The sequence below is a fragment of the Anser cygnoides genome, chromosome 3, assembly GCF_040182565.1.
Source record: "Anser cygnoides isolate HZ-2024a breed goose chromosome 3, Taihu_goose_T2T_genome, whole genome shotgun sequence".
In the NCBI taxonomy this organism is placed as follows: Eukaryota; Metazoa; Chordata; class Aves; order Anseriformes; family Anatidae; genus Anser; species Anser cygnoides.
The window spans coordinates 42,778,548-42,804,789 of record NC_089875.1 but is presented as its reverse complement, the minus strand read 5'-3'; the positions used below and the strand labels follow the sequence as shown (position 1 = coordinate 42,804,789).

At 39.9% G+C, this 26,242-nt stretch overlaps 1 protein-coding gene across 7 annotated transcripts in view; it reads left to right on the top strand.

The window, feature by feature from the left end:
- The window catches only part of SLC35F3 (solute carrier family 35 member F3), a 190,857-nt gene that overhangs the window by 104,536 nt on the left and 60,079 nt on the right, over positions 1-26,242 (top strand). Inside the window, exon 1 of one of the 7 annotated variants that reach the window (XM_013200789.3) lies at positions 11,574-11,699. The exons of the other annotated variants lie outside the window; for them this stretch is intronic. The gene's annotated coding sequence lies outside the window, so the exon portion shown is untranslated. Of the gene's footprint in view, positions 1-11,573; positions 11,700-26,242 lie in introns of those variants that run through there. 7 annotated transcript variants of the gene reach the window in all.

The following is a 26,242-nucleotide window of genomic DNA, read 5'->3' as shown; positions in this document are numbered from 1 at the left end:
GAAAATATTTGATACAATCATTCCTTGTTGCGAAATCAAAACATTTTATGAAACGTGCAGAATATCTTGAGTGAAAGGATTGTTTTCCTAATAGGAAAGTGTTTCCTTTGATTTTGCCATTTTAACTTTTATTATATTTTTTAATTGCAGTCATGATATTTTATTTTTTCATGATGGGACTGTTACATCCAAAGTTGGTATCATTTAATTACTTTCTAGTGTTGGCTCAGAATTCATGTTTTGCAGTTTTTTCGTTTTTTCTCTGAACTGCAGTGTCTGCTCCTTCATTCGTTCAGAGACTCATATTTCTTGACCTCTTTTTGGTGCCTGCAGTTCCAAGATGAAGTTGCCTCATTACTTTGACTGTGACAATTTAAATATAGGTCTGAATTCCAGACTCAGAAACTTTTCATATCAAGCTGTTTTTCTGGTTGACAGCAATGCACAGATATATTTTTTTTGCGTTACTTAAATCTTTAATACAAAATAAAACATATGTAAAGGCTAAAAATAATTCAGGATCTTAATGGACATATTTAGAGGCAGAAAGACCACTGAGATTTCTTTTTAAGGCCATCCTGCTTTCATAAAATGCTAATTACACGGGATAAGATCCAGTGTACCTACCTAGCTTGCATCTAAGTATCGAAACTCTGCATCTGACTGTCAAGCTCACATCTGAATTTTAGATGTCCAGTGAAGAAAGTCTTCTGTAACAAGCACCGGTATTCCCTGCCAAATGAATGGAAACCTCTAAAGTGCTACAGAGAGGGATGCTGTCTGCCTGAGTTCAAGCATCTAAATAGGTCTTTAGTTGAATAGAAAAGGTGGATTTTACTTTAGTAAATCACTAGGTATTTTCTCACCGGGTGAGAAAATGAAATGAACAAATAAAAATCTGCTTATGCAACAGTGACACCACCAGCATGTGTAGAAGGGAAGGTAGGATGTGATCTGTGTGTAATTCCATCCTGAAGCATTTCCATGGGCATTTCATCCTGCGCCATTATTGGCGTAGACAATTCAAAAATGGTTATTTGTGGAAACTTGCTTTAGCTGGAAACTAGATAAACCTAGACAATTTATTCTTAGAAAACACATTTGCCTCACTGTAAAGGGCAGCTACCTTTTTTATTACTATCATTTATAGCAAGTTAATTATGATTTTTATGCCAGTTCAGCTTTTCAGTACGCAAAGGGGGCCTACAGTAAGGATGGGGAGGGACTCTTTATCAGGGAGTGTAGCAATAGGACAAGGGGCATCAGTTGTAAATTAAAAGATGGTAGGTTTAGATTAGACATTAGGAAAAAATTCTTTACGTGAGGGTGGTGAGGCACTGGCACAAGCTGCCCAGAGAAGCTGTGGATGCCCCATCCCTGGAGGTGCTCAAGGCCAGGCTGGATGGGGCCCTGGGCAACCTGGTCTGGTGGGAGGTGTCCCTGCCCATGGCAGGGGGCTGGAACCAGGTGGTCCTTAAGGTCCCTTCCAACCCAAACCATTCTGTGCTTCTATGATACTATGACTTTGTACTGCTTTTACTGTTACTGTTTTGGAGACAAGCAGAGAAGTTTGTCCATTTCCCCATTTCATATTGTTTTCGGATAAAAAGCAATTAACTTTTAATCCACTTACAAGGTAAAATCCAGAATGTTATATGTTTACTTCTGTAATTGTTCATTTCTTTTGTTTGTAGTTTTCGGTGTTGTTTTTTTTTTCTTTGTTTTTAATGAGTTAAGTATGATTATGCAACAAGAATTTTAACTCCATGGAAATGTACAACAGATCGATAGCAAGTCAACTTCAATGATACATATGAAGCCTAAAAGTAAAATTATTGATTTGAAATGTTTATTGGGAAAAAAGTTAAGATACAGGGATATATGTAAATTATGGATGTTTCACATAGCTAAATATTGCCAGTAAGCTTAACGTTTCCTCTTTTATATCTTTCATAACACATTGTAGGATTTAAATAACCCAAATCTTTTCTAAACAGAAAATTCATGGGTATACTGTTCTTTGAGATGAATGTCAGTTCAAGTGCAAAAAGCAGCAACAGTTGAAGAGGATTATGAATTCAATGTTTAAACTATTACCATTGTCTAATAGGGTTGGTTCTGGAAAACATTTAGTGGCTATATCAATTGTATTGAAGCAGTGGGCTATTTGTCTACAAAATACTTAAAAAAGGAATGTTGATGACAAATATGATTAGAATAGCCAATGTGGTAAGAGTCCCTGCTGATTAAGTATGTGTGTATTTATGTAAGATTAATCAAATTGTGATATTTTCCCTTTTAATGGACTTAGAAACAATTCTATTAATCTAATAAGCTTATTTCTATCTCTATGTACCATTGAATATCTTGTCTTTCAATAATTAGTGTTTTAAAAGAATTTTTGGTTCCTAGATTAGTCAAGAAACATTTGGAAATGTAGTTCTTCATAATTTTTGATTGATTTTTCTAAAAATATCATGAAAAGCTTTCGTGTGCTTGATCCATCCAACACATTGAGCTGACTTCTGAAAGCTGGATTTTAAATCAGGCATTTAAAGTTAGCGAGAGGCACATGGAGATGCAGAGAGACATCTGTTGTTATTGAAAGAGTTTTGTGGGCCTAAGTCTCATTAATTTCCATTAATTTCAGTGGAAAATGGACATGCTAGCTTCTGAAGTACCTACTAAATACATAGTAGTGCTTTCGGGCTTCTGAGTTTTAAATACCTGGTCTTTGAGGTACTTTGTGTTTAGTTAGCTAACTTTGGCAATTTCTTATTTGAATGTAGCCATTCTGATTACTATTTTATTTAGATGTATTTTTAACAGGATTGGCATTAGGGTTGCAGTTGACTTGATCATACAGCATTTCCCACAGGGATGGTGAAATACTAAGACACCAGTACTAAGATACTCTGCATGTCCTTCCCAGCCCGTAACGATACAGTGCAGACTGCTGTTCAGCAAGGAGGCTGTGCCCTGAACAGCAAGCTTTCAGGTGTGAGGAGACTGCAGGAGCACATGGAGGTAATGCAAAGTGAGCCGTCCTTGGGAGGTGATCTGCGCCTGTCTGCGAGGGGGATCAGGGCTCATGGCTTAGAACCCCTGAGTGAGGGGTAAAGGCAACAGCCTAGTGGTGGAGAAAATAGGAGAAAAAAAGGACGAAATACATTTTTCTTCTAAAAACTAGTTATATTCTATACAGAGCAAATACTAGTATGCCCTACCCCAGTGCCTACCGTGCAGAGGTGTTTTAAATAGCCATGTCTCTCATTTTCACTGCATCTGCAGAGCATCCCTGCTTATGTTGTGACATATTCATATGCTGAGAAGTGAAACACATTTTTATGTTGTCTAATGTGTAACTGAATTCTATTCAGTGACTAATTTCTGTTGTATTATCCTCAAGTCTATGTCTGAATACCAGTTTGGAAGTCGTCTAATGGTGATTTGGTAGACCTTTCATCTGTAGCCTGCTTGCTTTCATTCCTCTGCTGGGGTTGGTCATTTACCATTACTTATTCAGTGGCAAGAGTCCCTTTTGGCCTAATTTGGTCTAATTCAGTAGATCAGAACCCAAGAAAAAGAAGAGAAACAGAAAAGGAGAAGAAAAAAGAATGAAATATTCTTTTCACACAGTTTCATGAAATCAGAAAAAAGGACAGTAAGAGGTAATTTTAAATAATGGAGTACAAGGTTCAAAATAGTCTCCTCACTACAGCTAAGAAATGTTATTGCAGTTCAGTTCTTGGGTGTATCTGTAAAATTAGAGTGAAAGAAAAATAGAGTAAAGAGAAAGAGAATTGTTCCTTCAGCTGACTGCATTAAAGGAGGGATGCCATCAAAAAAAAAAAAAAGGAAAAAGAGACTTCAGGTGTCACCTTTTGAAATGAAAATGAAGTAGAGGGAATAGGATTCTGTCAATTGAATAAAATGATATTCAGTTGAAAATAAAATCATGTTGAAGTGACATCTTCTATGTCTTGTGGTTAATACTGACTGAAAGTCACTGGATATATCCTTAAAGACCTGTGAGAATACAGTGCGCCTCAGTTCTTAATCATTGATCGGATTTTGGCTGAGACCTGATACAACATCTGACTTACTTGCAAAAGACAAGGACTGTATGTCACCACTAGCAGATCACAGTTGTAATGCTGAGTTTGACCTATCTGGTCATGGATTGCTGTCAGGAACTTCAGAAAGAAACTCAACCAGTAGGTTCAGGTTGTGCAACTTCTCAGCACATTTGCTTAAGGGAAGGCTCTCTGTTGTGCCTTAAGCATGGGCTTAGGAGCCAGGAGGTCTGGGTCTATTCGTGGCCATGTGCTGTAACCTTGAACAAGACAGGTTAACCTCTCTGGTCTTCTGTATACCTGGTGTTAGATCTATACTTAGATAAAAGCAGTGCAAAATGTTTTTACTGTGATCATTACGTTTCTGTTCTGAGAGCATCCTCCCTCACTTTCAAGGTGATGGGAATGTTAGGAGGACAAGCAGGAAAAAGTTTGGATTTTTTTCTATGTGGAGTCCGCATTCGTAACCTCTCCAAGTTCAAATGTGCTCAACTTTAGTGTTATAGACATCATTCCTCCAGGGTGAGTGTCACCCTGCATGCAGATGGATCAAAACACCCTTTCCCACTACCTCACCCCAATCCCTAGGCTCTGTGAGGAAATAACTCTGCTCTCCCTTTATGGGGCATCCTTTTGGTTCTCCATCCAGACCCCAGTCAGTCAAGACACATCACCTAAAGGCTCCTGCTTGAACTCGATGTGTCCCTGGGACATCTCTGTGCAGGACGGGGATGTGAAAAGACGGCTTGTACCGTGTTCCTGATCTCAGAAGCCATAGGGTTTCACAAGTAACTGTGCGTACGGGGCTGTGTGTTTTTAGACCAGCCATTCCTCATGGACTGGCTGCTCCAGGGCAGATGTTGCATGTACCCACATGCACATGTAGGTCCCCATGCAGAAGATCAGGCATGCCTAGACTCCTAAGGGACCTTGCTAAAGAGACTCAGTTCTCAGCTACCCTCATGGCCTTGGCCAGCTTCAGTGGGGGCTCTGCTCTCTTCCCCCTGCAAAGGAGCAAGGGGAAATAAGCCAGGTCTGCCAGCCTGGTCTAAAACAAGTGCTTCTGTTAGTTTTCACTTGATTTAATGAAAGTACAGTCTTGATGTGGCAGCACAGGGCTGTGCACAGGTGATGGCTGAGCACTGCATGCACAGTGCATGGTGCCGTGAACCCCACATATGCTCTCCAGCAGCAAACCCACATGTAAATAAATGCCCCTTCTGAAAGAGAAGCGATGAGGTGAAGCAGTAATAAGATTATTCTCTCTCATGCGTGGACACTAGAGGGCAATACAGTCCCCTAAATCTCAGTAGTAGCACTTGCAGCTGGAAGGTTGTCATATGGACTGACATTTTTAGGTGCTTACATGAATTTTTAAGGGTCCATCTACTGCTAATCATACAGAATTCTGGTGTTAACTACAACTCTTGGTTCTGTGTTACACAATGCATGAATAAATAACAGTATTGTGTCTGGATAAGGCAAAAAGGCTGGCTCATGAAAGTGTTTGTTCTCTTTGTATTGCCACTTATTTTGACCCTTTTCCTGAGCTGTGGAGGAGAATTCGCACAGAGGTGACAGCATGTTTTTTTGTGGCCACAAAGCAGGTGGAAGTTAGTATTTCAGTTTGTCTCTAGCCATGCATTTTATAGTAATAGCTATGTAGAAAGCCAAAAAACAAGTAAGGAAAACTAGATCTTTGAAACTGCCTGAAAGTGATGGTGTTCTTTGCTCTGTGGTGGCTTTTGTGCAGGAGATGATGGGTGGTTTTGATTTTCTGCTACCCTGGGACAGTGGGAAAATAATACTTGGAACATGAAAATTAAGGGCTGTTTTCTTTATTGTCTGAGACAGGGAGCTGTGAAATTCTGTCAATATCACATGGGGTAGAGCAATGCTTTTTTTTTTTTTAAGTTGTTCTGCTACAATTTTTTGTTTCTTGCAGCATCTCTGACAGATAGGACAGCAGCAGGAGGTAGAAAAATAAAAGGAATTAACCTGGATTTTTACTGCAGGGTTTTCACCACAGAACAGTAGTGGGAGGCAGAAATAATAGGAGCACATTGCCATCAGGTAGAAAATTAATAATGTAGAAAACTGCATAAGATCTCAGTGTTTGATGTCACATGCTGTGTAATGGGTCTAGCTCTGCCTGATGCTCATAATTTTCAAAGAACAGCTGAGAAGAGGTCCCGGTGCCTCAGACTACTGCAAATTCTGGTTTTCCAGCCAAAGGAAACTATGAAATCGCTGTATAAGCTGCACATTTCGAGTGCATTTAGTTTGAGGTTGCATAAAACACTTGAAAAATAGAGATGCAGAAAACATTTCACCTTAGAAAGCTTTTGTCTGATTGTCTTGACAACAGCCTCAATACATGTACCCCCAGCCTCACTATCATGTCAGACTGACCTAGCTGGAGTCCCCAGGTATTACTGTAACCCAAAGCCTGCCCCACCAGTCACGCCTGCTGCTGCCTCTGCTTAGTTTTTGGAGATTTACACCTTTGGCAGTTTACAGTTCTGTGAACAGTGGGTTGAATGAGCTTCTTTAAATTTGGATTTAAAAACAGATCTCAATCTCTCTTTCTTCTGCGAGTGTGGACAAACTCAGACTTTGTCACTAGTAAAGAGCGTTTTGCAGATGTGTTTGCATTGGTGGAGTGCAGCCCTTCTAAATTGAGTATTTAAAACCCAGGAGTTTTTTTGGCCTGTACAGCTTATACCAGGGGAAAAAAAAAAGTAAGATAGGTCAGCAAAAGTATTTCCTGCCAGTATAACAGGTGTCTTGGGCTTTTTTCTGGTCAAGTTGTACGCTTTACAGATAAGATATCCTTTCACAGACCTAACTGGTGCAGTTATTCTAGTGAAAACCTGGAACCGTGGATCAGGTCCCACTGATGCCAGGGGAGCACCAAGTGCAGCTTCTCTGTTCCCCTGAGACCTGAGCTAAGCATCACAAGGCCAGGGAAGGAACGAGTGCCATTTTTTTCTGATACCACAACCTCTACTGAAAGAAACACAGGGTATGTCCATGCATAAAATGAAGGTGTGATTTTAGCTTCTTTTTGTCACCTTATGCTCCATTTTTTCCATACACTGCCTTGCATTTCACTGTAACCAGGCAGGGTTACTCTCATTTACATTCTGTTTTCTATCCCAGTGAGCCAAATAGCACTAAACTCCTTCGTACCTGCTTTGCCAGCGAAGTCTGTTATATATTTACCTACCCTTCCAATTATAGTTCCAGTGTGTTGTTTCATCATTAGGTGGTTAATAAGATTTGAAGCTGAAGCCTTTTCTCAGGTGGCATTGTAAATGTTATTTCAATTATGCACTAATGCATTAGTGGCACTTCTGGTGGGGTGAGATGACTTGCCAAAGAAGAAATGTTATTTACAATAAAGATGCCTAATGGATGCTGGCATATGCAACATCGTAATGCTGGCCAGTGAAAGCAGGGGTAAGCAGCAAAGGTTTCTTCCTACCTTTGGCTCGCCCACTGCTTCCAAAAGGTGCAAACTTTTGCCTGGGGCTTTACGCTAAGGAAGGCTGTGGCTTCTCTACTGCGTGGAGAGTCTTTGGCAAGTTGTAGAAATCATTAAAAACAAATGATCACTAATTGTCTATGGGCAAAATTTAGCCGAGCCATTGGATTTACCATTCTGCACCTCACAATCTTCGGATGTGCTGGGCTGACCAGGGCAGGGAAGAGCAGACAGCCTTTCTCTCAGAAATACTAAACCAGCATCCTTTTTATTGCACAGAAGCTAAGGAGTGGGGCCTTCGGCTGGTGTGTGTGCTTTCAGCCCATTTTTCAGTTGCTTGAACACACACAGAGAGAAACCACAGCAGCAGAAATTAGTTATTGATGAAACTTGTCTTAGAGAGCATTTCCTGAAAACAGTCCCAAGGTATGTTCCTTGAACTGACTGCATAACTTCAGTCCCTCCTCTGCAGCACTTTTGCGAGTTCATATTCTGCAGTGTGGTTTTGCTACCATGCATGACGTATTACTGATTTTAATTCCTACCACAAAAGAGGTGCCAAGGCATTTCCGAAGTTACCCAGATACTCTCGTGAACTCAGACAGGGAAACTGAGTTTTCCTGACAAATGCAAGGTAAGCAGTACAATCACCAATATGTTCACAATTTATGATATGGTAAATTTTGTCCAGGTGTGCCTGATGTTCTGAGAGCTTCAAGTGTGTGAGGCTTGTTCCAGTCACTATCTCAAATTAATTCTCCTCTAAAAAATTAGACTGGGAATAGGATGTAGCTACAGTAGTACTGAGGGGATGTTTCATTCAAGGGATCATTGTTAAAGACCAACAACTGGAACTCGTATATCCTGAAGTAAAACAGTATAGCAGTAGGCCATATGGAAACAGTTGAGTTTTACGAACAACTGATAGGATACAAATGTCTTTTTTTGTCTCTTCCTCTAGTAAATGCTTACAGAAAGAATCCAGCTTCAAATCATACACTTGCTTTGTTAGCAATAAACAGCCATTTGTTAACAATGATCTGTTTTGATAACTCTGTTCTTTGACATTTCAGGGTTTCCTTCTTTTAAATTGTTTCTCCATGCTACCCAAACTGCAGTTAACTCTTCTCATGTCACTTACAGGACAGCTAGGAGCTTCATTTGTACTCCTCATTGTCCCAAATATTTAATGTTCTCATGTTTAACATCTGCTGTCCCCAGAGTGCTTTCCAGAGCATTCAGCAGTACCTCTTCAGGACTCATGTGTAAGCAGTGCAGCCCCTGTAGCCTGTGAAGGACTGGAGGATGAGAGGGTCAAGCTGCAAAATTAGTCTTGAAATTAACGCACAGTGATGTGATAGAAGAACGGGACAGGAGTGAAGGAGTCATATTTGTCGTAGGCTGAGGCACAAAGGGGTCGTGCAGCAGACACATAGGTGCTATCTTAAAAAATTGACAGTTAAAAAATTGTGTCAACCAGCACAATCCATGAACTGTCATGCAACAGTTCAGAGGTAAGTTAAGCAGGAGCTCTATTTCCACAGCATACAGATCAGGAAAAAAAAAAAAAAAAAAAAGGAGAGAAAGCCAGAAAGGGCAAGGAAAAAAAGGGCACTGGGAACCACAGTGCGTAACTCTGCCAGTGTGACACAGGTGTTACAGCCAGCCACGGAGGTGCTTCCTTGTGTCACTGTTGTCTCAGTTTAAAGACCAGACATTACACTTGCTAGGCTGACCATAAGTGAAGGCAGCGGCTTAGGACAGGAGGTTTTTCCAGAATTTACAGCCTCCAGTATGAAGTACTTGCCTAGCAGTATTGCAGAGAAAACACAGAGATGCATTGGAGAACGTAGCGACACCTTCCCCTTATTCACATGGTGACCAAAGCTGGCAGGGTCACCCAAGCAGTCTGGGTTTTCGTGATGATGATTACACGTAAATTTTAACAGTGCTTCACACAGTTATGAACACTCACATGTTTCACAGTTTCATGAAATAGTTAAGGAATAGGGGAATTTATATTTATTTCTGGTTGAAGGGTGAAATCTTGAACAGAACAACATTTACTTCCTCTGTTTAAATTGCAATTGCTTTGTTTGAAACTGAAGCTCAGAGCAGAGGGCTTTAAAGCTTACCTTTGCCTGGTTATTTTAAGCATTTTGTGGGCTGCAGCAGAGTAGGAGGGTATCACTGGCAAATAAGCTTTGTATTTTTGACGGGGAATCTTGTGACATTTCAGCAAGCTGGATCCTTATGCAGCAGAAAGACTGATATGTGTAGTGGTATTTCTTATGTGTGAGCTTCTTCATTTGGAAAATAAACTTGTTCCTTTGGTAGTAGGGCAACTTTTGCATCATCCTTGCAGGATCAGACAGAGAGACCTGCTGGCTCACATCCCGCACTAATGTTAAGCAGCATGTCCAGGAAACATAGCATTGATTCTGACTGAGGATTTGTTGGTAACCTTTAAAAATCAAGGTCAGTGTAGGTTAATTGTTTGAGGACATTTTAAAATAAGAGTAGAATTGACGCAGTTGGACAAAGCTTTAAGTTAGGGTAACGTATTTTTTTAGGGTTTCCATGAACTTGAACACGTCAGGACAAATGATTCACTTTCTCAGTGAAAGTTTCCCCTTTCCCCTCCTCTACAAAATACAGAGAGCCTAAAGGGCAACCAACTTCTGTTAATCTATCCATGCATCTTCCTTTCGAGGTCTGCAGTGGTTTCAGCCCAAAGTACATGTGAGAGAGAAACTCCCTACTAATTTCATACTCAGTAAGTTTACATGAAAAATACGTTGTTGGTTTTATTCTGAACAGCAAACTCACTGGGGATCTTATGCAGGAAAGAGTTTGACACAATTACCTATAATACAATTACCCATAATAAAGATTTTTTTAAGTGGAACTTACCTGGAAGGTATTTTTGATTATGTGCAAGTCAGAGGAAAATCTCAAATGGCTACCCTTAAAGCTCTGCCAGCTCCACAGAGGTAAGAGAAATAAAATTTCTAGTTGGCATTTTCACCTGAAATGAATAAGGAATAGAGCAGGAGCGTATATTTTAACAATCACTTTGCAATGACTCAGTAATACTAGATGGGGAAAATTAAAGGACTTGTATTCTGTACTCTGTATTGTGGCCTGGAGATGAGAAACAAAATCAAGGACACTTACCAAGCATGGAGGGCTGAAGATCATTTGCACCCAAGTGCCACTGATGTTAAAAGTCATGTGCACTCATTCCTAACAGGAGAACTCATTTTATGACCGTTTACATTTTATGTGCTGACTATAAAACTAAGCAAATGATGACAGAAAAGCTTATCACGGTGTATTCAAAATATCCCAGATATAACACAGTGCACTGCTTGACAGTTTTTATTCTACAGACTTCGTAGCCCAGTTGAAATATCTTCTTGAAAACTTTCTGATTTTCTTAAACCTTGAAAAGTATGAGTCAAAATATATTTTTAGCTGGTCAATAGACAGTTTAGGGGGTTTATTCCTATCCCATATATTTGTTTCACATTACTTATTTTTCCTACTTTATAAAAGCTGTCAAACTTACGATTGGTGCTGCTAAAATTACTTTCAATTCATATTGCTTCTAAAAATACCATATTTAAAAAAATATGAAACTGGGTGACTAGTTCTTGGTTTGAGGAGTGGAATAAGAGGCTGCACGTTCGGTATTACACTTTTCAGACCACTTCCTCACCTAGTTTTCTTAGTGAAAATGTTATCGGTTCTGTAGCTCACTCAAGCCTGGATTGTTGACATCTGTTTGGGCATGGCATAGTAAAAGAAAGCTTCCCAGGACCATACCGCAGGTGTCCACCTACTATAGCTCTCATCAAAATTCCTTATTCCCAAGATCTTCAGAAGAATCTCTTGATGGTGTCGTAAAGACAGCTAAGAGAAGAGGTGGGAGTAGAAGGGATATGTATTATTTCCTGTCTGGAGTGCTCACTGGATGCAACCCTTTCATTGGATGTTGATTGCATGAAATCCTTTGTCTTCATGACAAATGTATTTCATCTTCGCTGCACACACAGATCTCACAGGTTTTTTCCCCTGAAGTGAATTAGCTTTGCATCGTACTGCAAAAGATTTTCTTGGGAGGCAACAGAGAGGTAATTTCCTCTAATCTTTTGATCTGTTTTTAATACAATGGAAGTGTTTTTGCCTTTTGCTGCCACGTACCTTACTTGCAAACTAATTGATGAATCCTGTAACAGCCTGGAAAACCCTGCTTCTGTCTGTCCTTGCAAGGAAAGATTACTCATTCATCCTCCAGCTGTACAAGTCTGTCTCCTTTTGTAGTTTTCTGGAATACACATAAGTTTCTATACAAAGATTATCTGTTAACCTGAGGGTCACCCAAGGTGATAAATGATGCCTTCCTTCTATACCTTTCCCTGTGAGGCATTGGACAGCATAATGGCAGGGCTGATTTCTCCCCAGCACCTAATGCCTGATGAGGAGCATCAGTGCCTGCAGATGCCCATGCATATTGCAGGCTGCAGGCACAGGGCTGCTTCTGCAACGTCTCCTGGTTTGGATTCTTGGCCAGCATGGAAGTAAGAGAACCAAAGGGCTTTTGGTTGTCACAAATCTGTTTCAAATACTAGCCTAAAATACAAAGAAGAAGTTTACTCTTGTAAGGATAATGCTCTGGATGATGGAGAAAAAAAAATAGCAGTCTTTGCATGGCAGCCAGGCCTCTGAGTGTGGACTTGGCAGTGATAGCCATAGTGTTCTTTTGGCGGCAGTCCCCTGCCCATGGAGTGGCTCTGTAAGACTACCTAGAGCAATAGGCAACTTAGTTTGCCACTCTGATTTGCCTTGGGAACTCTCCTCCAGTTGAACCTACCCTGTTGCTGTGCTTAGGATGGATTCTCTGCATCTTCCTGCCTGTTATCTCAGTCCTGCCACCCAGCAGCAGGTAAATTTTGTGCCTATGAGAAAATGCCTGTGGTCGGGCAGCATTTTTCATTCTTCTCTGACACCAAGCTCTGAAATTAAAATATGCAAATATAGCTAGTGGGACCTTTCTTCCTCCCCAGACTTCTCTGTTTTATAATCCTACTGTGCTTCTTAATTAGTACATTCCTTCAAGTTTGAATGGTTATTAGATTTTTGTGAAAATAACTTTGCTGGTTACTAATGGTAACTACATTTCTAGGACTGTAACATATTTGTACGGCATATATCTTAAGTATTCACTATGCATGTCCTAATAAACTCACAGCTTTCTATTTCTTTGGGGGTTATTTGCAGACAGCCCACGCAGAGTACAGTGTTAAAGGTGATATACTACTTCTAGCAGTAGCCTTTCCATGCACCATGCCCCTACTTCTGGTGAGGGACACAAACCCATCACGGCTTTGTAGCCTTTCTGTGCTTATGTGGCTCCACACTAAACAGCCACACTTCACAGCACCATACACCAAATATGTCTAGTAGTACTGCAAGCTGAATTTCTTGTCTGAGCTCTGAAAAGCGTAACTGAAGGCCAAATCAGAGCAATCACAAAGTGATTGCAACAGCCAGACAAAATGGCTGAGTGAGAGAGAAGACGAGAAAAGCCCTATCATGCTTTGTGTGAAAGTCTAACGCAGTTGCACTTAAAGTCCAATTCAAGTGCTTTGACAAAGCTTCTAAAAGTCAGAGCAGCAGTTTCTATCACTATTCCTTGCTTTTCTACTAGGGATCAAGCTAAAGAGGAGTATTGAGATAGCCCATGTAGTATGTGCAAAATCCATCAGTTCCAATAGGAGTTTCTCATGTTTGTTTAGCATCATCTACCAGTTATGTATAAATGCAGGGACATAATGAAGAAGCAAACAAAACTAAATGTTTTATCACTAGAATTACTTGAATAATTATTTTTTCTCTTGTCTTTCAGTTGTGAATTTTCTATAAATAATGTGTGCCTTAGTGAAGATCTTTAGCGATATATTTTATGATGTCATATATACAAGTTATAAATATGATGTTCTGAACACCTACGCATTTTTCCTATTGTTCTCATATCAATATTTTATCTGAAGATCAGGTGTCAGACAGCTGTTCACAGATGAGACAAACCTATGCTCTTTATTCCCTTGCTCTGGTTCTTTCATCTGCTGCTGAAAACCTCCTGCATTTCCCAGCCCTCCTGACATTTCAGTTCACCGCTGAAAAAACAGTGGCTTTATCAAATGCTTCCTTTTTAAGGACATTTTGTCTTCTGCTACAGTTCCACGAACTTGGGTGGCAATACGCCAACTGAGCATTTGGTGACTTACTCAAAGTTGCCTAAGCAAGAGTGAATTTTCCACAGATACAGGCAACAACCTTTCCATTGGCTGCTGTGGATTTTGCACCACCCCCTTAAGACCAGACTGTAAATACCTCACTTTTCTATGGGTCAATACACTTAGTTCACACTGTAGGTTTTTGCAGATACTCAAGAAAGTCAGATCTCCTTGTGCAAGTAACAAATTTATACTGGGCATATAACTCCTGCAATCCAGCTGTAGGCTCATGCCATAGACAATCACTGATCAAGCAGTAGTACACAGAAGCTCAATGTAAATACAGTGCAATATTGAGATACCATCATAAAGAGATTGTTAACAAGCCTATTTAATACTAATACAGCTGATAATGCTTTATCTTTGCGTTCTTACTGACTTACAGTACATACATTACATACAGCATGCAGACAAGCCAGCCAGGCACCATGCTTTTTGATTCCTTTCCTCTTGCTTTCTGCTGTTAATTGGACATGTAAGTGATCTCTCATTTGTGCATAATGAGATTTTGATGTGATAAATTGCACAAACATTGTCAGTATTTGGATGTCCAACCTAACTGTTCTGGGTGCTGATCAGCTCACCTGAAACAATAACAATACGGTAAGCAGAGCTTCCAAAGGGCAGGAAAGAGCCTTTCTGCTCCACTGAAATTCTTTGAGCACGTCAACAGAAACAGCAGAGAGAGAAGTACTTGCTCACAAATTCTGCCTAAACTCACCACCAAATGCCGCAGGAGTCCTGAGGTCCTCACCCGGGGTGGCTGGGCAAGGCCTTGTGCTCACGGAGCTCCCAGGTGCACAAATCTCCTCTGGCTCCCTGAGCGCCCACAGGAGGCTGGCGTTGGTGCCAGGTACCTGTGCCTAGCCCGGGGATACTGGCGTTCTGTCACAAACCGATTCTCTGCAGACAGCATAAGCTGCCCGTACAGATATTTTGTAATTTACTTCCACGCTGTTTTCCACACACACCAGTTCATCCGCATCAGTATGCGCTTTCCTCATCTGCTGTCATTTGGAAGTCTGAGCCGTATCTTAGTTTGCAGGCATACAGAGTTCAGCTGCAATACTGCTTTATTTGAACCTCTTGCTTCTGAGAAAGTAACACATTTGTCTCATGGGATTTAAAGGCATAAAATAAATGAAAACAGGTATTGTCTAGCAAAGCAATAGGCTACATTCTTGATCATAAACCTGAAATATCGTTACAAAGAATGTTAAAAAAGGAATACATGAGATTAAACCAAATATATGTGTGAAACATTCTCTTATGTAAGCTGTCATCTAAACCTTTTCTGAGACATCTCTTGCTATAGCCAAGGGCTAATCAACAGATCAAGGATGCTGCGCTGTAGTCTATAATACATTGTGGGCTCTCCACACACAGTCTTTGTGTTTCTCTCTCTAATACTTAAAGAGTTGTCAGGATGACAATGTGTACAAATGATATGTCAAAGCAATTCTAGGACCTCTGCTTTCTTAATAATCCATTTAGGGAAATGTGTTGTATTTGCAGCCTGACTTGGCTGCAAATGTGCTTGGGATATGGTAATGGATGTAACGAATGTGCTTGTTACATCGTTCAAGCCTGTCTAGGATGGGCAGTGCAAAGCCTCTCTTCACAGGAGATGTGAATTTTTAAAACAGCCATGTTGCAATTACTGATCACATTGCAGTCTCTTTCTGTCCCAGACATAATGATTTGTAATGTGAACGTTCCCTTGTTTTTGTAGGAAAGTGCAATTTACATATTACTAAAGGCACTAACTGTACGGTGTTTTGGTCTCACGAATATACTTAGAAGAAAGAACCATTGCTGGCTATCAAGAATATGGGATTAAAAACATGTTAAAGTGTTTTAGCATTTATAGTCCCTTATTTTCTTTCTCTGACTTTTGTCAGAATTACTGGTAGGACTAATCATATCAAATTTAAAGAAGCATCTCTTCTCACAGTATCTTTCCAGGTTCTATGCTGAAATAGTATAATTCCCTCTAACAGTAAATCCATAGTTTATTACGCTAGGTTTAGCTGTTGTGGCCAGTTTGGGCCATTCTTTCACGGAACAGCTTCAGCAGGAATAGGAGAGATGTAAGATGGGGAAAAGACCACATAGAAGTTGCAGAAAGAAGAGAAGGATGGGAATAGAGTTATTTCATTTAGAGAGGTGTTAAATAGGGGAGAGTAAGGTGAGTGCTGGCAAAATAAAAAATGTTTTAGGGACCGCATTTCAGACTTCCCCTGGTTGTGAATTCTCATTCAACAAGAACACAGGGAATTGTAATAGTTTGCTTACCTAGTAAAAGAAGGAGGCAGCAGCTGTCAAACTAAAAGTAGTATTTTTAATATGGTGCCATAAAAGTATACTGAGACCCTGAGTTCAGTGGGACTCAGGAGAGGATAGGAGTTTTTTGGGTGGAGTTACACCGTATTCCCAACAATGTCAGCTGAAAGAAGGAGAAACCCATTCTGTAGGGTTAAATCAAATAGATGTTGTGGAGGGAGGGAGGCTAGCCTGCATCAGTAAAGCGCTGATGGATGTTCTCAGCCTTAACTATCTACATAAACCCATTCAGCAAAACACTTTGTAAGCAGATACAGAGCTCTGAAGATGTGCTTAAGTCAGTTGAATCTGAAGCTCCATTATTCGGCATTTTGCTTACGTACCTGTGAAGTTTTCCGTAGAATGAGGCCTGGAATTCAAATATGTTGAAGGGTAATGTCAGCAGCAACCATCTAATCCATGGAAACCATATTACAATGTAGCAGAAAAACACGTAAAATATATACATCAAAAGACATAACATTTGAAAGCAATAGTTGCATTGACATTGCCCTGATGTCAGCTGATAAAACATCAAATTTACTAATATACGTGGTTGAAGTCAGGAACTGGGGCACGTTACTGACATGGGAGACTTACAACATGCTAACTGATGTGATTATAATATAAATGATTTTGTGCTATGCTCACTTTGTTTCTTTCTTGTGAATTTGAGGCTTAGTTCAATTCATTCTTGGGATCCATGGCAAATCCCAGTGTCCTTCACATTGAAATAGATGCTGAGGAGAGAAAGTATGAAAAGAAACTGAAAAACACAACAAAATAGGCCCTTGGCTGAGATAAATATTAAACTATTCTGGCACAGTCTTATGTGTTATCCATAGTTGTTATGCCTTTCACATCTAGATGTATTTTGACTCCTCCTGCTTTTTCAGCTTTTCTCTTATTTAGGCTCTCGATTCTCATAATCTTCTTCAGTGCTGAGCAGCAAGATTTTTTCCCACAAGCCTGGAGGATCGTCTCTGTTCCCTTTCATCCATCTGTACTATCTGCAGCAGACATAGCAGTGATTTCAATTATGGAATTTCTGTAGTCATTAACATTTTATAAATGAGCTTGTTTCTTCTTTGTCATGGTCCAATTCCAGCAGCAGATAGTCTCACATTCCCCTCTATTACTGGCAAATTGGTAAGTATTTGGCATTCTGCACCCAGTAGAGTTGCAAAGAACCCCTCTTTCCCCATTTGGTACATTCATGAGAACCACATTTCTGTTGGTTTCCCTCTTAAATGTGGTTTCTTTATGTTTGTGTGCAGTATGCAAGCAGGCAGGAGAATGTCAGAATGTTAGTGTCTCAGTAACAAGAGAAGCAGTAATGATTTCTATTTGCTCTTACCTTTCACCCCAGCGTTTTCCAAATACTAAAAAACAAAACTCAGCACTGGTCAGGCAGTCACTGGCAGTCATTTTGGTAGTAATTTCAGCATAGCAAACACATTGTACTTCTTTTGGGTGGGAAATTATATTTATATATATATATATAATTTATATATAAATTATATATAATTCAGCAAAAACACAGAAAAAACACAGGAGATTTAAATATTTTCTTGTACCTTATGCCAAATAGAGTAAGAAGAATGAAAGATTGATATGAAAGGCAAAACACAGTTATCCTGGCTGTTGACAGTATATAATGACTTCCATACTAACATTTACAACAAGATCTTTGGTGACTTTGGGTGACTTCCCCTGAAGCAGTGAAAACAATTTTGAAACTGCAAACTATCTGGAAATGAGACCGGACAGTCAGAGCTTGTTGTGCAGCTCTGCACAATGAAATGCAATCACTTTGCTGGTAATGTAGTAGGGCATGGTATCTCTTCACTTAATAACTCTTCAGGACATTCTGCCCAAAAAGAAAATGCAATTAATAATAAGAGGGGTAAAAATCACTCTGAAATACAATATATATGTTTTTTTCACTTTGCATGCAATGATCCAGGAAGAGAGTGATAAGTGGAAATGGAATATCCACAGCACAGGTGAAGTCCTTTTCAATGAATGCAAGCTGGTTTTGGTGGCATTCAATGATTAGAACATGTGATAAATAGATGACACTATTGTTTAAGGGTGAATCTTGAAATAGATTCTTCCTGGTTGGCAATAAGGTACGACAAAGTTGTGTTTGATAAGATATGGAGGGGATAAGAATGTGAGATGAAAAATGTGTAGCTTGGCTCAATATTAACATATTTACAATGATCAAATAGCAAGTCATTGTCTAGGTGTTGTCTTCACTGACAAATACTATCTGTTGGAGCAGGTGTATGATCCTCTACAAGATAAAGAAGGCTTCTTTTTAAGTAAAGGGACTTAAACCAATAATCCTCCCACTTCATAGGATTTAGACAGCAATAAGACATTAACTGGCAGTTAGAATGGGTGAAGTTTAATGTAGGTGGTATAGATTGAATTAAGTGCAAACAGCTTATTTTGTTTTTATATATTATACACTGCCAGAGGGGAGAGAGAGGGTCAGAATTCCTAAAAATACATAGCATTAATTTAGATGAAGCAGTGAGTATTATTATTATTGTTTTATGTACGCTGAAACACAGAAATTAAGGGTGTCATATTCATGTAAATGTTAGAGCTGTAGTTTGGGGTATTTCTCTGCAGTATCTTTGCACCTATTGGAAAGAGACTGGCCTATGGCATCCACACATGGATCCTGTCCAGATAGCAAAAGCATTGTTATCTTTTAAATTAATTTTCAAGTAGTTCTTTACACTCCTCAAGTTATGAAATGGATACAAGCTGTCTGTGAATATCTTTTTGGGTGCTGTTTTGGATGGAGCTCTGATGTATTTATCTCAGCTAAGCCAACTTGCACTCCCCTCCCAGAGTTCGAGTTACTATTTCATTTGTCCCTTTCCAAAGTCTTAATTGCACTGATGAGTTCTGTATGCTTCTGTGTGTCTCCTGCCTTTGGATTGCTGTCTTCTGCTGATGCCCTGTTTGGTTTGGCACACACAGAAGTATCATTCAAAAATTGTCTCCCACAAGTATGTCTTCAATGACCTTATTGTACAAACTGATTGTGTGAGTAGTTCTTAAATGCTGGGATGACAACAACTATTCTGAGCTCCTGGTCAGCAAAACCAAACGTACTTCCTCCTGTTTGACTGGCACAAGCTTTTCTCAAGCTTAGTCAGGCAGTGGTCTTAGCTCCTTGCAGATTTAAAGCTGTGTTTTGAGTCTTCCGTTTGTCTCACACAAGCCTTCCAGACATGATTTTGCTTCCTTCCTCACAGCCTTCCTTGTTCGTGCAGACAATCTAGACAAGAGTATAAGATAAGCTTTCCAATGGGCAGAAGACACCAAGAAAAAACTTGTCAATTCTCATATGCAATCTTGTGCCTTGGGGAGTATATATGTTTTTTCAATTAGGTTTTCTAAAGTTCCTTTAAATACAGTAGCTGTGCCCTATACAGTGATTAAAGGCTTCAGTGAATAGGGCCTCAGAGGCCTTACAACTTTCTAGTCTCCTAGAAATGCATTTGCTTACTGATTTTCCCTTCTTTTCTTTATGCATGTCTTGTTGCTGTTTTTTAATCTTCTCATGAAAGTTGATCCTGGAGAAATGTCATTATTGGGGAAAAGACTGAGCAAACAGTGGGTCTTCTATTTACTTCTGATGGAGCGACGGTTTATTCCTAAAAACGCCTGAAAGCGCCAGAGAGCCTGACTCTGTCTAGAGCTTTGTTTTTAGGTCTCCGTATCAATCGTTAGTTTGTTTAACATCTTGCATCGGGTATGCTAATATCCATGGCAGGTTTAAATTGATGCCGTACATTGAAGAGCCATTCATTTTCAATGAGTTACTACATGAAACATCTATAAGTTATTTGCAAGGTGTTTTATACGTTGTTAATCTGAAAAAAAAATGCTTGGCATCTGTGCTATTTATTTTCATGAGGTGGCATGGGATCTAGATTTATGTTTCAAAGCTTTGAGGAACTGTATGTTGCATTGCTGAAGGCTTTAGGCTTCTATGGAAGAAATGCAGTTGATAAATATATGCTGCTGCCTGAATTATTAGACATGTCTGAATTACAAGGCCCCAGCCACATTTGCCTCCTGCCTGTAACTACTATAAAAGGTACTTGTGATTTTAATTACTTAAAGTAAAATTCAAGTGGTTTGTTAATATCAACAGAACCCTAGGACAGAATTATAGTAATGTTTTATATACAGTTCGAGGAACACCAGTGGAAATAATATGCAGGGCATAAATCTGCTTTCCTGCTGCTTCACAGTTCAGTGGAAATTTAACCTGAGGTTCAGACCTGAATCTGCTGGGAGTGGGAGAGGAAAGAAGCTCATTTCATTGCTTCAGATCTCAGGGGAATGATTCTGCCATCACTGCAGAGGCTGGAACCTGCCCAATGAAGGTTCATGCCATCTAGGAGATGGATAGGCAAATCTTTTGCTCTCGGGTCCCTTGTCCTCCCATCACTCAGGCATCTATCCAGTTCCTAGCAAGGATCAGAGCATGTCTCATGCTGCTGTAAATGAGACCAGAAGCTGATGTTCCCCCAGGGTTACACCAGCCAGGGGAGCCTCAGATCTCCTCGCCAGTTTCCTCCCCACTACTCCTGCTATCCACGTGCCACCCAGCAAATACGCCTGTGGCCATATCGGACAGGTTTACTTTGTGTGATGGGGGGGTGCAGATCATCTGGATTCTCCAAAGAACTGCTCCTGGTGGCCGTGGTGAAAGGATCAAGCTGCAGCCAAAGAACAAGTTGGAAGGCTCTTTGCATAAGGATACGTGCTAATGCCAAGCAATGCATTATAGGACAAGAAGCCTCCCTGTAATAGAAAGCTGTGCTTTTGGTAGGTTATAATTTCCTCCAGCTGAAATGAACAGGATCCACTGAATTCCCATGCCCTGTCCCAAGCACACATGGTCTTTCTTCACAACAGGCAGATACTTCAGTTTTTCTGAATTAGCCCAATATTCTTCTAATTTCTGATTCCAAGTGTGCTTTCTATTTTTCTTCTGATGCTTGTCTGAACTGTTTCCCACCTGCATTAGTCTTATTCTGTCTTTGGTAGTCCTCTCTTCCCTTATCTATCTTGGACATTTCTACCTAAGGCTTTGCCCTCTTTTAGCTATCCTATGCACTCATAGCTTATAGCAACCCTCCCTCCTTCTCATCTATCACCTAATATTTTTAATTTGTCTACTTTAAAATTTAGTTTCCTTTTTAGCTGTTTCATTATTACTGTCCTATCAGCAATGACAGTTCCAGTGTTGAGCACATTGAAGCCAAGTTCCCATTAGTTCAAAAGAAAGTCAACTGAGTCATGGGAATGTAAAACCACATGCGTAATCTTATTACAGATATCCTTGGTACTGTTAATTAATGATCCAGATTCATTACCCCAAAGTATTAACTAAATCCAGTCTTGAAGTTGAGGGATTAGTGATAAGCAGCAGCAGCAGGTCTTTATAAAGAGCTATCCTGTTATTGTGTAAAATACAGGGCTTACAGCATAGAATGACACATCTTCAATGCTTACAGCTATTGTCACATAAGCACTAAACTTGAAATTTGTACTCCAGCATTTTTAAAAAGTCATGCGTGTTTTAACAAAATCTGTACAGATTTAGCGATTACTGGCTAGTGAGAAACAGCAAGAAACCATTTGACTTGCTTTCTTCTCCTACTCCAAGGGTAAAACAGACAAGATCCAACAGTGGACATTCATGTCCCAAGGAAGAACTGTAGAAATCTCTAGGTATTTATGAATACCTAGAATTGTTAAGAGAGGTACTTCTTGGTCTACAAAATGCTGTTTTAACTCTCATTTTGAAAACTCAGTTTAGTGTACAGCTTAAAGATTTAATTATTCTTGCACTAGTGATGAACAGCAATAACAATAGATTTACCCTATACACTGCTAATAGATTTGTCCTCTTTATTAAGAAGGGGTGATAAATTATGAATAGGAAGGTTGTTAGGTACGCTCCAAGAGTTTAATAACAGTAATGCTTGGCTCTTCTCTGGGCTTTTCATCATAGTATCTCAAAACCACATTAAGGAAGTAACAAAGTTATGTCCCAGGGTACTCATGAGTAACTTGTGGCAGAAACTTAACTCATGCCCTTTGTTATGGTAAATGCAGAGCCTGAAAGGGAGCAGGAGGATCTTGATGCCATTGCTCTCAATACATAGCACAGCAAGTGCTTTTATATTCTGTAATATCCAGAGAGAACCATTTGTACCCCAGCATTCTCTACCATTTCCCAGAATTTCAGGGCAGATATTCTTCAAGGAAACAAGCTCATATCGCTTTCTCATACTGTAGTGTAATAGCTGGTGCCCAACTATATTAACATCTCCCTTAATAGCAATTGAAAGAAGCAAGAGAAGCCCCCTTAGAAAGAAGGAAGTAACCAGTGGGCTCAAGAGGAACCAATTAGCCTCTCCAGGAATGGGAGACTGGAGTGATTAGGATTGCAGGGTAGGGAGGATATCATTACAAAACACTTGGTGCTAAAAGGTTCATCCTGTGTAATGCCTTTTAAATAAAATCTACACTTGAAGCAGGAACTCAGTGTGCCAAACTGAATGTCTCTCTGAGGGCAATCAGCCCAGCTACTCACTCAAAATATTTCAGTTAAAGGTCCCAGGAAAATCAACTTGTTGCGTCTGTGGAGTCAACTTGCTGCTCTGCAGGACCTTGCTTGGAGCCCTGCAAGGACAGGCTTGGAAGATTTGAGATGAGGCTGTGCCTATGGCTTTATTTTTCAGTCTCATCTTGAATTCTTCTGGATTAGCACTGGTAGCGTGCACAGGCAGAATTTTAAAATCAGAGAGCAAAGGGTAGTGGGGTCTAAGATACCTCCAAAAATCCCATTACTTGCTATTAAGGGTTTTGACTGAAATGAATGATAAAAAAAAAAGAATGTTTTTTTTTCCTGATTGTCAGTGTAGCTTTATAAATGGATGTGGCATTCAGTTCACATTGCAAGCTTTTTAGTGTTAGCACTGTGAAAAAAATGACAAAGAAAAGGCATGAGGAGGAAGGGAAAGACAACTCAAAGAAAAAAAAAGAACAAAAGAAATGCTGACATAAAAAGTAAGAAGACAAAGTGCAGAGTATACAGAGGAGAATGGCAAGAAAGTTATTATTTAAAGTTTTAAAAATCAGTTTTCCTGATAAAAGGGCAACAAAGGAATCTGTCTGAACCTGTCGTCTCATGCATCTTTGGATCTTGGCAGCAATTTTCTGCCTGGCAAATAACTGGCAAGTTACTTCTGTAGGCTGAGACTCTCTCCAGTCCATAGACCACTGGGAGTGCTTACATCCTACCTAATCATGTTTCAGGGAGCTGTCAGGAAAACAAATTTGACGGAGAGGCTATGAATTTCACTCCAGAGCACTGTCCATACAACTCAAAATACAGAATAGATTTGCTCAGAAGTGCCTTTACTTTTATTTTCTGAATGATCTTTGGATGACCTTTTTCATCTAATTTTTTGTTCTTTTCCTGCTTAATACTACTTGGGAAGGCAGTGCAAAATTCTTGTAAGTATTCAGGTGAGAAGGAGAAACAGATGTGATTCTGCCTTCAGTTCCCATGATCTCTGCTTGTGTTTGAGACAGGGAGTTTACTTGCTTACTTAGTCTGTTCTTAAAGAACTTTTTATTCAAGGATATAAGATTGCCTCACAGATCGAACTTCTTTCTTTTCTTTTTTTTTGAGCTAGAGTCTGAACCACAGATTTTTTAGTTCTGTTTTCATATATTCTAACTTCAGATTTTTGAACCTATTTGTTCTACAATGGTAGAAGTGTGAGCGATGGCCAAACATTGTCTCCTGGCCTTTGCATCTTTACAGGAGGAGCCATCCCCTCCTGAGCTGGGATGTAACAGCAGTAGAGGTTCAGCACAGCTGTTTCTGATGGTGGAAAACATGCACAACTACATTTAAATGCACTTCACATCCAGTATCTTACAAAGACAGCTAGCAAGGAGTGAGGTGGTAGTGAAGAATGTAGAGGTGATGCCCAGTTATTTGTAATAGTGTACGTATCCTAGATAATGAGAAGGTTCAGAAATAGTTATTGAATTGTTGATATTGATGGTATAATGATCTATTTTTTATGATTTGAGGTTATAGAGGTCTCTTAGTTAGGCAGCATCAAATATGGCTAGGCAAAAAAATTACCTGAAAACCCCTGGAGACTCATTAGAAAAAAATGCCAGGCTGTGAAGGAGTGAGGACTCCACTTTCTTGTCTTCAGCCAAAACTACACAGGGAACTGGTAGCTTTGGGGATCAACATTTGAAATGGCTCAAAAGTGACAAGAGACAGAGGGGGGTTGGTGGAGTTGTCAGGAGCAGCTAGTGAAGAGCAGCTTCTACCAGGCAAAACTGTTTGAGCCTGCTGGAGTTACCAGAGAATTACATGCTTTAAGACAGAGGCATTTGAAGCGTTTTACTATTTTACTCCATTCTAGTTTCTGCTGTGTTCCCACCACTAATATCAAGAAATGCTATATAGGTAAGTAGTCTGATCACTGGATTAATTACAGGCCACAGCTCCTAAAGGCAAACCTTGATGGTACTCTGTGGGTTGCTGAAAAATCACAATTGCCACATGAGGGGTTGTTCCCGAGCCACCTGATCCAAAAGTGTGCATTTTGGCTAAACTGCAGCTGTACAGAGGCGAAAGCGCAGAGCCCGTCAGCTGAAGGAGCTGGATGGGAATCATGTAATCATGAAAACAGATATGGGAATTTGCCTTGTATTCCTGGGCCTTTCACCTTTAAACACCTGCTGTTCGTCACAGGAGGCCCAATGGCCTTCAGAAAATGAACAGCCCCTGTCTTTTCTCCTGGGTGTATATTTTTCAGGAAGAGTTGCCTTTGGCTAATAGCAATGCTCATTTCACCCATGTTGCTGAGGAAAATAAGGCTGAAAGCAAGTGGCTCTGGGATCCCCTCAGCTCCCAGCAGTTTGAAGCAGCTTGGCAAACATCCTTTTGTCTGATCCCCTTGTAAATGTAAGACTACATTCACAAAACTGCAGTCTCCTACCTGCCCATGGGCACTGCATTAACTTTTCTTTAAAATTCAAAGTAAAATAAAAATTCTCAAAGTATTTCCCTTTCACAACAAGGTTAAGACATAAATGTTCCCTGACAAAATCCTGAAGCAGAAGTCTAAACACCATAACTAAGTTATATACTCCAGTATTGAAACTCTGAGACTTAAACTAGCTTTTTTATTACATCTTGTGGAACCCACCAGGATTATTTGAAATGCAGCTGGTTTTTTATGCACAAAACCAGGACAGTCTCTCAGAAAGTATTGGAAACAGTTAATATTTTATGAGATTTGGAAATAAAATTAATCAGCGCTGTCTCCTCCCGTAGTGCTTACAGCAGTTATAAACAGAAGGATTTAAAAAAAAAAAAAAAAAAAGAGGAAGATAGGAAGATACTCTCACTAGGACTTCACATCCATGTCTAGGAACTGTTGGATATATGGTCAAAATTATAATCTGCAGCCTTTAAGAACACCTCAGATTTGGCTTTGAAGAAAAAGCATTCGGGTATATCAGTCTTTGTTCAGTGTGGTCTGGTGCCAGTCAGACCTTCCTTCCTCCACTGTCTCATTCTGTGAATTGACGATATCATACCTGAAGTAACTGACCTGTTTTGGAATAGGGAAGGTTGGAAAGACATCATCCTTGCAGCCAGGCACATATTACAGAGAAAGACGTCTATGTGATTTTGACAGAAATTGGAATTTGCTTTGAGTGGATGATGGCTGTGAATATAGAAGACGTGCAAACAGCATACTGGTGGCTGGTCACCAGGCAGCGTGTCGTAAATGCTTATTTCAAAATGATAGCAGGACAGCAAATGTCACTTCCAAAATAGCTATTATTTGAGTTGGAAAGGCGTGTTTAACATGTTTTTTTAGTCAGGAAACAAAAATGGTTTAGAAAGTTGTTAGACGGTAGCCAGACAAAACTAACACAGCATTCAAATAAGCACAAGCTCCTCA